A 12,424-nucleotide genomic window follows, 5' to 3' on the forward strand; every position below is an offset into this window, starting at 1 on the left:
TTTAGTACATGAAATAGACTTCCCTTGCTGGAAGAGATTCAAGAAACTTGGCAACATACTTCTCTAACTTTGTCAAGTTTTCTCCATCAGCAGTTAGATTTATCAGGCAGCCTTTCTTTGAAAATAGACATTTACTGATCTCCCCAAGGATGATGAGATTTAATTCCAGTCAAGATCAATTTTCTCTTCAAGAGATTGCAGATACTCTAGATAACTGAAAGTACACACAATATACAAATTACATTAAGCGCACCAATAATGATACAATACTTAACATGGCTAAAATCAATATATTTTAACATCCGTACGGTTGGATCGTCCAAAAAATCATTTCAAAAAATTATTTCGTTAATCAGCAACGAATCCTGTTTTAGGAAGTTGTACTTTTACCTCATTTTCCTTTAAAACACAAGGAAGATAAATTTTGAATTTTTTTTTTACATGGATAAAATCAATATATTTTAACATCCGTACGGTTGGATCGTCCAAAAAATCATTTGAAAAAAATATGTTGTTAATCAGCAATGAATCTTATTTCACGGAGTTGTACCTTTACCTCATTTTTCTTATAAAGTCAAGCAAGATAAATTTTGAAATTTTTTATTATTTTTTTACATGGCTAAAATCAATATATTTTAACATCCATACGGTTGAATCGTCCAAAAAATCATTTCAAAAAATCAATTCGTTAATCAGCAACGAATCTTGTTTTAGGGAGTTGTACTTTTACCTCATTTTCCTTTCTAACTCAAGGAAAATAAATTTTGAAATTTTTTATTATATTTTTACATGGCTAAAATCAATATATTTTAACATACGTACGGTTGGATCGTCCAAAAAATCATTTGAAAAATTTATTTCGTTAATCGGCATCGAATCTTGTTTTAAGGAGTTGTTTACCTCTTTTTCCTCAAAAACGCAAACAAGATAAATTTTAAATTTCTTAATAATTTTTTCATATGAATAAAATTGATATATCTTAACATCCGTACGGTTGGATCGTCGAAAAAATCATTTTAAAAATTAATCTTGTAAATCGGGAACGAGTCTCGTTGTCGGGAGGGGTACTTTTACCGAATTTTTCTAATCCTAACATGCAAGATGAATTTCAAATTTTTTAATAATTTTTTCATATGCCTAAAATTGGTATATCTTAACATCCGTACGGTTGGATCGTCCAAAAAATCATTTTAAAAATTAATCTTGTAAATCGGGAACGAGTCTCGTTGTCGGGAGGGGTACTTTTACCGGATTTTTCTAATCCTGACATGCAAGATGAATTTCAAATTTTTTAATAATTTTTTCATATGACTAAAATTGATATATATTTCGAAAGTAATGAGGGGATCTACGTATGTATATGATTATGATACAACATATTATAACGAAAAAATATAAGTTATTTATTTCATATAACCTTAGTGATATTTAAACATGTGTTTGATAATGTGAGTTTTTACATGTCAATCACTTCTCTTGTAGCACATTTTGAAAGCGTACGGTATCGATTCAAGTCCCATTCAAGTCTTTGGGATTGTCAAGAAATTTGATGTCAATAGACAATGGTTTGAACGAAAAAGACTTGTTTGTACATGTTCTTACAATGGATTTTCGCCTAAACCGTTATCTTATATTTTGTTAAAAAGGTTGATGTTATGACACAATGGTTTCCTGAAAACATTACTGCCAACATAAGTGACACAATAGAGATTTCAGAGCATGGACCTTGGAAATAAGGATCCAGTCGAAGAAGAAGGTATTGATAGGTCGTTGATAGAATGTCATACTTGGGAATATGTTTATCTATTATTCCTTAAAATTATCTAATTTGTTAGTGTATGCTAGCAATTAACAGTACTAGCAATTAATATGCCCGTGTTTCACATACGGTTATAGTTTATTTTCCGAATTTTAGTCATTTACATTAACATAATAATATTAAAATTATAGATTATAAGTATTAAAATAGTAATAATTATTCATTATGAAAATACCAACATTGCAAAAAAATTGAAGTAAATGAAACTAATATTAAAAATTAGAAGAAAGTTCCGGGCTTTATTATAGCTGAAGTAAAAACTTGAAACATGAAGCATAAGTCTGGGTTACAAACCACTTAAAGTAGAACATGAAAACAATGATGAAAAATCATGAGAACATTACAAACTTAAACAGATTCCGGCTATAATAAAACTAAAACGAAGGAAAACAGAGTCCGACTACAATAAAACTAAAATGAAGGAAAGCATCAACGGTGCCCGGTGCCTGCAAACATGACGGGCTCTCTCTCACCGAACCAGCAACCAGCTAGAAACATGGTTCACTCCTCCTACAATACACGGATAAGTATAACAAATGCATTAGTACAGACAACCATAAACTTGAGTACCGGTAAACATAAACAAAAAAATGTACGCTGCAAGTAAAATGTAATAAATAATTTGAAATTCATTAACCGTCTTAATCTTCTTGGAGGTTGATTTTGCAGTGTCGGGAGTTTCGCCAGAAGTAGATAAATCAATCACATTCTGAATGAAAAAAAAATTTAATTTGTTAGTGAAAATGGAATAGAACGGTGTTTAATACTAAAAATGATATAAAATTATTTTAATGATTCTTTCTTCTGAGAAGCTAGCAGCGGTGAACCCATCCATTGTACAATAAGAGTTTGATGGGCTTGAACCAAGATTGTCAAACGCATCGGTGACTATGAATATCTTACTATTCAGCAAGACGTTGTCATTGCTAATTTGGATCTTGAAAGTGAATTCCTTCCCACAAATTGCCTTAATCTTATCGGGATAACCACTCATTCCTCCATTTTAATCATACAATAATTGTACATAATATAAATTTTGTGTTAGTAAAATATATTGAGTTTGTTAAAATATTTTATAGATATGTATAGAAATTAAGTATTAAGTACCTTTAATGTCTCAGCAATAAGTTTGGTTGCAGTCTGGCCAATTGCTCGTTTAGCAGCACGATCCTTCAAAATGAAATTAAACGCCTCTGTGGCGTCTTCAGCGAGAACAACAATCTTGAACATGATTCATAAGTCTAAATAAGAAATAGCAGGAGGCTTGACGCAATAGTAAATGGAATTAGTAAAAGTACATCTTTTAGAAAGCTGAAAGCAACAACCTTTTCTCAGGAACAGGTATATTCCTTGGACAGTCTAGGCACTTGTACTTTCCATCGTACTTTAGCACCTCCGATTCGCAGTAGTTGCAATAGTTGTACCACAAGCTCTCATTTTCTTCAATATTTGATATGTTGACAGTGCACAGATAAAATTTCTACATGTACGTTTGAGGTGATGAACAATTAGAAAAGTGAAATAAGCGAAACTTTAAAAATGGTTTGAAACAATGTTATTTAACCACCTTCAGCTTATCAGATCTTGTCTTCTCTCCAAGCTCTTTCAAAGTAATGGTTTCAATAACAGGAGCAACATAGGCTGGTAATGGAGATTGTTCAACATTGTCAGGAATTTTATAGCCCTCTTCCTCCAATCTTCAATAATAAGATTATTTGGACCTTTATTAGATTTAAAAGTATCTATACATGTTAAACTATTTTTAAAATTAGATTAGTGGCCAATGTTTCAGGAAGTCATGTTAAGTAGTTTTAGAAAGCAGTTATTGTAGTTTAGCTCTTTTCAAGAATGTTTATGCTAAATTAGAAATCAGAGAATTATTGTATAAATAATTTATTTTATTTCTCATCTTAAGGAAATTTATCTTTTAAATATAAATTTTGATTGGGAACTGTCAATAAGTGAATGAAAAGAGTTAGTTTCACAGCGCAAAGTGAATAAGATTTTCTCTTACCCCTCTTTGAGTTTGTCGCAGATACGTGTAATATTTGAAAACTTACTAATTATTTAAAAAATATTTTTGTCGGTTAGAATTATTTTATGAGCTTCTTTAAAAATGATCAAACCATCCGGGATATAACGTGTAATTATTTTTTATTAATAAATAATTATTATGTGAATTTTAGTGAATTATCTGTTAATTGGTCACTACAAGAAAAACGGATAAATTTGATCGAAAATTTTCGGTCATATTTAGCTAAATTTGACTACCGGCGGTCATATTTAGTTGAATTTGACCGAATTGTGTCGGTCTTTTTTAGACTGGTCAAATTTAGCAAAATCGGTCAAATTTAACATAAATTTGACCAATCAAATTTGATTGCCTAAAATTGACCGATTAAATTTGACCAAATTTTTGAAAATTTTGAAATTTGAATTTTTTTAAAATTTGCGCTTAAAATTTGATTTTTTTTTTAATTTTGTTGCTAAAAAATTTAAAATTTGAAAGATTGTGAATCTGCCGCCTAATGTAAAGCAAATTTGACCGAATTCCGTCAAATTTATAAATTTGACCGAACGCAGTCAAAAATAGAAAATTGACCGAAAGAAGTCAAATTTAACTGTAACTCATATTTGTCAAATGCAGTAACTTCCCGGTACATTCTGCTAAGTTTCTGCCAAAAATCTGTTACAACACATAATTTTATTATTATGATTTTGTGTCACTAATCAATATACAATTTATGTTATATAAATAATTAACACAACAAAATAATTACATATCATATATCATAATTATTAATATTATTTTCATTACAAACTTACTCATAGAACTTAATTAAAACTTTCAAATCGAATTTAAAAACACTACTTTTTCTTTATTTAGTTTGACGGAAATGGTCACCGGACATTAGTTGGTTGATGAATATGCTTCCGTCACCGAAATAACTTCGATTGTTGAAAACGCTTTTTTCACCAAATTTTCAAAAGTTAGAATTTTTTATTGTTAATATTATATGAAATAAAGTTTGTAAGAGATTGGTTTAGCATGTATGAATATCTAAGTGTTTGTATATGTATGTATATATATTTATGTATATTTGTGTTTATGATGTGTGGGAGAAGGTAGAGAGAGGTGGATGTGTGGCAGAGGGTATGAAGAGAGGTGGAGAGGAAAAGATGAAGGAGATAATGGAGGAATTAGAATGTATATGTATGTATATAATGTGTTTATATGTAAAAGGGAGTTGCTGTGAAGTATCTGGACTATTGGATTGTAAGTTAAATTTGGACTATTGGATGTATTTCAGATGGATCGCTGACATGGCATCAAATTTGACCGCGTTCGGTCAAATTTATAAATATGACTCCCTTCAGTCAATTTAATAAGTATGACTGATGCCGGTCAATTTAGTAAATTTGACAAACTAGGATTTGCGGTCAAATATGTACTTAAATTTGACTAACAACGGTGATATTTTTAAATGTGACTGAAAGTAGTCAATTTTACAGATGTGATAAATATGATAAATTTTAATGTATATATATATATGGAATTGATAAACAAACATAAAAATTATTATTTAAACTCCAAGTGTATTGCAAATGACATAACTACCTATTATAGAAACAAATTCCAAGAATTTACTTTTAAAAATCATGGGAAAATGTGTAATAAAATGTCTAAAATTTAAAACTGGAGTTTATATAGTGAAAAGTGGAGGTTATTTAACAATTTCCTAAATATATATAAATAATGAATTTTCAATTCATATAATTATTTTATTTTTTACATACACACTTAAAGTCTGAAAAAGTCAAAATTCATAGGTTGGATTGTTCAGATTCTAATTTAGATAACACAAAACTACTAACCATTGTATGTGCAATCCGTAAATTTAAACTTCAAATCATATATATCAAGGAATAATTTGAATTATGCTTGATTTTCTTCACTCGATCATTGTTATCGTCTCTTAAAATTTTTTTAGTTTATACAATATGTTGTTACACTACATCTTTAAATAATTTTTTTTTTAAAATCAATATTCTTAAATAAATCTAACATCAACGTTTTTAGTGATTTCTCAATTTGATATGATATGTGCCTAAAATAAATTTATAAAATGATTATTTTGTTTTACTAGGATTTGTTCAAGCAACAAGTTGATATGGCTCACCTATCTTCCGAGGTCACTAGTTTACACTTTCGCTAAACTTTTCCATATTCGTTTTTATGAGCAGGGGAAAAATGTCAGATAGTAATCAAGCTGCTGATAAATGGACGGTACCCCTTCCGTCAGAGGATATACTGGGTGATTTTCTCTATACTCTTCAAAATTATGAAATTTCATGAACACCCATACGGTAGGTTCATTTAAATTATTGACTGAAAATCATGAAACCAACAAATAAGGTTGTTCATCAAACCACCCATACAATACCGTAAATTGCAGTTTTTAATTTTCTTGGTGTAGTTGTAGTTTGACTTTTTCACAAATCGTGACGATGCATGTGGCAGTACGAGTTAATGATATAGTAGTACGAACCGCTCGCATCAGAATTTTATAAAATAATATTTATACTTTAATAATTATATAATTTTATTAAAATTATATTTTATGTGTTATATTGTTATTAGAAGTTTTATGTTCTATTATTAAATTATATGAATCGATAGTTGTATTGGACTAGCACATTCAAACCTATTATACGAAAAATTAGCATAATAACTTGGGAGGCACGGATCATTTCCTAGCATTAAATGACACTCAGATATTATATTTGCATGGGCCCCTTAAACCAACCTGCACCATACGCATTTATGCAGTATGATTGACTAAAAACGGGTAAATACGACCGGATAAAAATCGGTTGTATTTAGTTAAATTCGACCATTTTCTATCGTATATAACTAAATACGACCAGTTTTTGGACCGGTCGCATTCGCTCGAGTCATATTTAGTAAATCAGTCGTATTTAGTATACGAGCGGCTAAATTCGACCGCTTAAACTATAGGTTCACTGTTAAAATAGCGAATCACATACATTTATTTTTTTCTAAAATTTTTGTCATATAACTAAAATATATAGATGTTGACATCCGTATGGTTGGATCATTCATAATTTTTTTTAAAAAAATTGAAACATCAATATGGGACTAAAAACTGGTAAGAAATATTGGTCAAACTATTGATTGACTGTTTAAATAGCAAACCAAATACATATATTTTTATTTCCAAAAATTGTTATCATATTACTAAAATATATAGATCTTGACATCTGTACGGTTAGATCATTTATAAATATTTTCAAAAAATCCGATACATTAATATGGGACTAAATACTAGTAAGAAGTACTCGTTAAACTACTAGCTGACTGTTAAAATAGCAAACCAAATACATTTACTTTTTCTAAAACATTTATCATATCACTAAAATATATAGAAGTTGACATCCGTACGATTAGATCATTCATAAATAGTTTTAAGAAAATAAAATATCAATATGGGACTAAACACTACTAAGAAGTACTTGTTAAACCAAACCAAATACGTATATTTTTTCTAAAATTATTATCATATTACTAAATATATAGATCTTGATATCCGTACGATTGGATCATTCATAAATATTTTTAGAAAAATCGAAATATTAATATGGGACTAAACACTAGTAAGAAATACTCGTCAAACTACTAGTTGACTGCTAAAATAGCAAACCAAATACATTTATTTTTTTCTAAACTTTTTATCATATCACTAAAATATATCGATATTGACATCTGTAAGGTTGGATCATTCATAAATATTTTTAAAAAAATTGAAACATTCATATGGGACAAAACACTAGTAAGAAATACTCGTCAAACTACTAGTTGACTGTTAAAATATCAAACCAAATACATTATTTTTTTTTTCTAAAATTTTTATTATATTACTAAAATTGACTACTCTCAGTCACATTTATAAACATGACTGTTGTCAGTCAAATTTGATATTAATAATATTTGTTTATCTTGGGCGGGAAATTTAGCGCAAAAATATAAATTTGACCGCCCCTAAATATGATTGTTTGCGGTCAAATTTACAACTAACAAATTTTGTTCGCTTGGCGGGAAGTTTCAATTTCTTCTTTTTAGGACTCAAAAAATAAAAATGACCGAACAAATTTGACAGGAAAATAAATTTGACAGCCGCTAGTCAAAATTAAATATTGACCATTAGTAAATAAATGTTTGACCTCAAATTTGACTGCTTTCGGTCAAATATAAGTTTGACCAGTTATAAATATAAGTTGACCGTAAATACGACCGTCGTTGGTCAAATTTAGCCGCAGTCATATTTAGCTAGTCAAATTTACCCTTGTTTTTTTGTAGTGGGTATCTGTGTTTGGATGTTTATATGTGGTAAAATTTGAGAATTTTAATATGCCCAAAATAAATTATAGATGATTTTGATATTTTTCTATTTATTTATATGTTGTTATATGATTTTATAAAGGATTTACAGATTTAATAAATTATTTTTTCGAGTAATTATAAATTATTTTGTATAATCGAGAATCGTCCAACTTCAACCCTTTTACGTTTTTACAACTCGGAAGTCTCGGGAAAACTCCATTCTAACTTAATTTGATTATTCAGAGAATTTTCCATAATTTAACTTTTTCGATTTGGAGTACGGTTTTACCCGTGCGGTTCCCGACGCAAATTTTATGATACAACTTTCATTTTGGTAAATCGATAAAACCCGTATTTTCGAGAAACAGGATATTTTGATTAAACTATATTATCTTCTCGTAATTCGTGTAACTAAAGCGCTAAGACCAAGACTGTATTTATAAAAATCCTGGTTTTGATATTTATCCCAAATCCGATACCGAATTGGATCAATTTTATTAATACTTAATGATTAATTACTTTATTTTTATATTCGATATGATCTAACGGGATACCAATATTCTGTAAATATAAATAGCCCTAACCGTAATCTATTTTGTACAGATAATCATAATTAAACTGTAAAATTATATATTTTCACAGAATAACTCTAGAATTCAAGGTGTTTTTCAGAATCAAACCTAAAAACGAAGGTGTTAGCGAACTCGAAATCAAACGTGTGAGTAACCAAAATGAAGCTTGTGAATAGTACTATCATATTCCACAACTTGTGTCACCGTAGAATCACTAGGTATTTTTCTATATTTTTGTTTAATTTTGAAATAATTTGGATATAATTATGAATTTTTTATTTTGAGGTTGTTTTAAATATTTATTGTTTAATCGATTTAATTAGTTATTAATTAATTTTAATTAATTATTTAATTAGATTTAATTATTTCTTTTGATTTAAAAATTCCGAAAAATAGTTTCGAGCTTTAAAATTTTCTTTTTAAATTTTGTTCATGGCTCGATAAATATTATTAAATGATTTTAAAGTCAGATTCGGGTATTCAAACCCTGTTATTTATTTATAAAATGATTCCTTGATTCGTTTCAATTCTGAAAAATGTTCAAAAATTCATATTAAATACCTGAAAAATCATTTTAACCCCGAACATTCTTTGAAAAGATATCTTACATGCTATGTTCTATATATGATTTGCTTGATGTATAATACGCTTATGTTTATGTTGTTTCACGATTTTCGTCATAACTTTCAATCCGTATTTCGGATTTGGGTAAAACGAAGGGTAGATAGAAGCTTATAACGAATAGAATAAAATGAGAATAAGTATTGATATATACTTATAATGTCTAACAGAGGAAGCGAGGTGTAGAAAAGGGAAGCAAATAGTCGGTGAATAAGAGTCGATAGACGAGCGCAAGTGAAGTGAAGTCAATCGAGATAAGGCAATTATGTAACAGCCCGCATTTTTGGACCATTAACTGATAGCGGAAAATCAAAACAAAATATGATACATATTAAATTGAAACAAATATTAACCGATAATCATGCGAAGTTTTGATGCTTTTTAATCCTCAAAATGAAAATACTGAAAAGTCTTAAAATAAAACTAACAAGTTCTCTAATTTATTTAAACCAACTATAAAGACTGCAACTAAAATGGGTGGCACTCTTCACTCTCCCCGCTACCCCTGATTTCCTGCAGAAAGGAAAATAATAAGAGTGAGCCAAATGCCTAGTACAAATATAACTGTAAATGAAAATCAGGTTTTATATAACTAAATGAATAGTGCCTTACCGATACATGGTTTTCAAATATAGACTGAAAATGAAATGAAACAATATAACTGACAAATAGAAAAGCATGATAATAAGTGCACTGAATCAAAACAGAATAACTATAAGGCTGAATCAAATAAGGTATGTATCCATAAGGTTCTCTTATACAATCATATACTCGCACAAAGCGAAGTACAAAACAGAGAATTCTTCCCCGGTAATCCACGAGAAGAAAATACATGAAATGAACAAAGCATTTCTACAATACAGAGAATCCTTCTTCGATAATCCAGAAGAAGAAAACACACAATAGCGATTATGATCATTACACAATCTCATATGCCAGAGATGTGCTCGTATACTCACAACACCGATACGAGTAAGTGCCAAGTTCACCAGACAGTCCGAACTCCATGAACTCGTCTGTGATTTAACCACACAGATAGGTTTTAAGATCCCACAAAAAGGTTTCAAATATTGACAAACTCATAGTAGAATATTGAACTGAACAAATACAATGTCGTAATATAATAGCAAAATGAAACATGGAGTACACATGGAGTACAAGGGTCACACTCTTATTAAATTAGCTCAATAAGAAATATAACGAGTAAAGCGAAAGTGAGTACAAAATCTGAGTAAAATAAATACAGAGTGTACAAAAGGGTGTCAATATATAAAATTAATGGAAAAATATATCTAATGAGATTTAATATTTAAAATGGAGAGAGAATCAATAACTTTATATTTTAAAATAAGATAAAGAGTCGAGAAATTCGTACCAACAATTTTGAATATAAGAAAAGAGAAAGTGCCAAGAAACTCGTATCACGAAGTGTACAGAAAGTATAAAAGAATCATAATTTATAAATTTTAATCATTAAAATGGTTTCAAAGAGAATTAAAAAATTTAATTAAAAAGAATAGAACAAGAATTCGTACATTAAAATGAAGTATAAACTAATCCAACAAATATCAAAGATCCGCTAAAGGCCCTGAACTTGGTCTAATCATAAAATGATATAAATATTTTAACACCCTTTATTGAACGATAACTCAAAAACAATTTAAAACATAGAATTCTACAGGTCAACATTAATGTAATTTAATAATCGATGTATAGTTTTCTACCCGACACTATTATATTTGATAAATCGAATAACTCATTTAATATAAAACCAAACTAAGCTATTTGACATGAATGCATGACATGGATGGAAATTAAAGAAAATGAATAAGCACTTAAAATTGTATTTTATCTCTAGCAAAATGTGTGTATAAACTAATAATGCATCTTTGATAATTAGTGACTATTTTGACTAACAGGAACACACATAAATTCAGTCATGTACGTAAATTAATGCATGCCTAGACATAATTATATTAGTAAAAATAATTTTAACCATTAAACTCAAAGAAATAAATTCAATAGTAATAATATACTATAAAATCACGTCAAAAGATTCTTATTGTTGCAGGTATATGAATGCTATAATTAGCATCAAAAGTTTATGACATCTAATAAAGATATATTTCTATTAAAAAATATGAGAATAAAATCAATCAAGCCATGCTATACAAACCACAATTTACATTTGTTATTCATATTTACATAAATATTTAATTTATGTACGTACATTGACTAACACAAAAGCACTCGATAGGTGTAGATTCCATATAGTATGTTTAGTATAGAACTACTATACCATAGTTAATGTTAGGATGAAAACATGGACTAATTTATACGCATGTATACGTGTTCGCAAGTAATATAGAATTCTTTCTAGTTGGTTCTCACAGAGACTGGTTTAGGTGTTAACTTCAATCTATGCACTTATGCAACAATGGTATGGATATCGTTCAATGCTAAGACAAATAATAAATTGGGTGTTGATTATAACTAAGAAATTATACTAACTAACTTTAACTAAGAGAATAAGAAGGTTGAATTAACTATACGAGACAAATATGGGATTTTAACTTCATTAAATACTTCATTCAAAGTCATTGTTCATAACCTTAGCATGCAATGGTGATGACAACTAGTCACACAAAACTAGTAAACACCAATTGTCGTTGTACGAATACCCTACTACTAGACATCCATAAAAGAGATGGAAGTTGAATAGACACCAATTATGTTGAGACCTTATATGTTCATAGAACTTGACAACATAAAGGTTTAATGCGCAAGTTATCTATCATGATTACATAGGGTGAGTAAGATGGTTAAAATTACCTATAAATCATGCATAACAAATACATGCACCTATGCTAGAATGGCAAGTTCTAAACCCCTAAATTCAATTTCACTACAATAGAGATTAACACGATATCTTATAAGTTCGGGACACTCATAAGATGAATAAGCATAAACAATACTAGGATATCATATAATCACCACACACTAAGATAT

Source organism: Apium graveolens, chromosome 8 (assembly GCF_009905375.1).
Source record: "Apium graveolens cultivar Ventura chromosome 8, ASM990537v1, whole genome shotgun sequence".
NCBI lineage: Eukaryota > Viridiplantae > Streptophyta > Magnoliopsida > Apiales > Apiaceae > Apium > Apium graveolens.